This window comes from Lactuca sativa, chromosome 5, assembly GCF_002870075.4.
Source record: "Lactuca sativa cultivar Salinas chromosome 5, Lsat_Salinas_v11, whole genome shotgun sequence".
NCBI classification, from domain to species: domain Eukaryota; kingdom Viridiplantae; phylum Streptophyta; class Magnoliopsida; order Asterales; family Asteraceae; genus Lactuca; species Lactuca sativa.
This window is the reverse complement of record NC_056627.2, coordinates 60800198-60803087: the sequence shown is the minus strand read 5'-3', so window position 1 is coordinate 60803087 and position 2890 is coordinate 60800198. Positions and strand designations below refer to the sequence as shown.

Below are 2890 nucleotides of genomic sequence, written 5' to 3'. Positions count from 1 at the left end.
TTGCTCTGTTATTTAAAGTGTCAGGGGAAAAAAGTCACAAAGTAGTAGAAAGTAACTATATTTATTGAACAGTAACATGTAAACTTGTATGAAGTACATATAGTCATATATACATGCAAGATTCTAAACAGTACCTCTTTAACGGAATGGTGTTATTTTTGTAATCCAATAATACAAAATGGAACCTGAAATTCAATTGGCATTATTGTTCTTCCTTTCTTGGACAATTCATCACACTGTAAATAGGAATGGTGTTATTTTTGTAATCCAATAATACAAATTATACAAAGTATATCATCCATGTATTATTATTATTATTATTATTATTATTATTATTATAACCCATATAATAATTATTATTATAATCATTATTATTGAAAGTGAGATAGCAAACCTGATTTGATTCTGAGAGCAAGAAGAGAAGGATGAAGGAGATGTAATGTGTATGGTTGTTGGGATATCTGTATATATAAATTCAGATAAGTTAAATAAAATTAAAAAATCCAAAAGAATCAGATGATAAACCTTTGTAATTGTTGGGGAATATTTTCTAGAAGGATGTGCAGAGCGACGACTTATAGTCTCGGATAACTCCAAGGTTACTGAAAGCTGGAACAGATGAACCAAACGAGTTAAAAGACGTAAATACCCTTGTACTGATGTCAATGGAACAAAAAATGCAAGTTATACTTGTTATGTTAGTACCTCAAGACATCTTCTAGTTTCTTCCTCGTGGAAAAAGGTAAGAGTTCCACCTATCTGTGATCAGAAATCCACAAGGGTATATAAGTAATTCAACCAAAGAAAGGATATGGATTAGGAAAATAAGATGGTTTGAGATTTATTTTTTTCTACCATATCACCAAAGTAATAAGTTGATTCAGGGGTATATAAGTAACCTCAAAACAAGATCCGGCCTTATCCTTTTTCTCTCTAGATTCAAATCCAGCAAACAGTGGACCATGGTACTTTCTGGAAGGGTCCAGATCTTTTGTTTGAGGTAAGTTCCCTGGTTGTGAAGTCAATCTAGATTGGGCAGTTTCAGGGACAACATCAGGTCCTGATGCAACTGCCTTACCCTTGTACGTTACACCCTCATTTACCTCATGTTCCTGTTTAGGAGGAAATGCAATAATTCTCTGCTCTTCTTTTGCAGGGGGGGGGGGGGGGGGGGGAACCGATGGACTTTCCTTTATTGTAGGTGTGGCTTGTGCATTAGTTGTTGCTTTATCCTCATACGCTTCTCTTTTCAAGGTGTTCATTCCAGCAGACATAGTCACAGCTTGAAGATCCTTGTTGTTGGACTCCACAGGGCTTCTAACTGAAGCTCTATCATGGTTAGCTTGTATTGGTTCAAGCTAACCATGTTAAAACTACAGCAGGGGAAGCTACCTATTGCAACTATACTTCAAGGGGATGTGGGGCAATAGTTTGTACTGGTTCATGAGGCACAGTTGTATCTCCTTTCTGCCATCAAGTCAAATCCATAAGTCCACCAAAAAAAGAGAGAATTGTACCCAAAAAAAGTAGCATGAAATTTAATCATAAATACTATTAATAGTAGTTTTAACAATGAAAAGAGGTTGAGTGGGTAATGATGTATGTCTGAATAAAGTGCCATACTGAATGAACCGTCGGAAAATGAGTAAATGAACATATTAGCCTATATAGAAATGATGGTAAATAACAGATGACTTTATTTAAGAACAGCTATAAATCAGATTTTACTTTCTATAAATAACAATACAGATGAAAATATATTTAATTACAATAAGATTAGCAACTTAGATTGATCATGAAATTTAATCATAAATACTATTAATAGTAGTTTTAACCGGACATAGTAGTTACGAATTGTTTTGATTGTGAATAAATTTCAACTCTAACAAATATGTTAACCTAAGAAGGTTTTACACTAGTTTTGATCTTAATAAGCTATTAGACTTCAGTTTTCAAATCCAACTATAAGAAAAATATCGTTAAAATAATGTAAAACCTTCTTAGGCCACCATGAAGGGAGAACATGAGAGGAGTTGTCTGGAGGAAAAAAAAGGGGGGGTGTAAATGTAAATAGCTAAACAAGTAGTGCCCAAATACATTAAGCCAAGTTTTTTGCTTAACCCAGTAAGCTATTCTGTCTAAATTAAGTCAAAAAACAATTACAAAGGTTTATTTTTACCATATCACCAAAGTAATAAGTTGATTCAGGTTTTGTGGGTGAGAATCTTAGTAGAACTTGGTCATCAAGCCTAATGGTGTATGATCTTCCTCGAATCAGACCTTCTATTGCAGCAAACGTTTGTGGCAACTTAATTTTTAAGGTATAACACAAGGGTAAAATGGTCATTTATGCAACAAAAACATTTCAGTTTGTCCACAACCATGGTAACAGGTAAAAAATGATGCATCTTTCGGGCATATGTTAATGTTATACTCTAAAATGAAACAACAATGAAAAAAATTTGGGCAAAAGCAAAAAGTCGTTGAACAAATATTTAAACCAAATTAGATTATTTTAAATAGTGTAAAAGAATAAGAAACAGTATTACTTACATGCAACAGGTTCAAGAGTTCTTGAGCCAGTTGAGACTCTCAATTCATCATTCATAGGGGGAGATTTTGGGATTTTTAGCTGCTCATTTGGAACATTTAAGTTATCTGTTCAAGTGTCCCTGTAGTTAAATTTGAAAATAGCTCTCCACCCCTGTTTACAGCATCCACCATTCCCGGTGGGACATCTGGCAAAGCCTGATCAATGCAAATAGGTTTACAAATTACAACACAAGATATATTATTAAGTCAATAAGTCAAACAGAAACAACAACAGCCAAACCTGTTGTAAAGGAAGTCCATGATCAACATGGAGTGAACGAACTGACATATCCAGCAC

General features: G+C 34.0%; 1 long non-coding RNA gene across 1 annotated transcript; it reads right to left on the bottom strand.

Annotated features, from left to right (window-relative positions):
* Positions 1 to 525: 525 nt before the first annotated feature.
* Positions 526 to 2654, bottom strand: LOC111907764 (uncharacterized). Its single transcript, XR_002855662.3, has 4 exons — positions 2554 to 2654; positions 2180 to 2283; positions 706 to 759; positions 526 to 609 (listed from the first exon to the last, which is right to left on the bottom strand). It is a non-coding gene; the product is annotated as an uncharacterized LOC111907764 (long non-coding RNA).
* Positions 2655 to 2890: the final 236 nt, after the last annotated feature.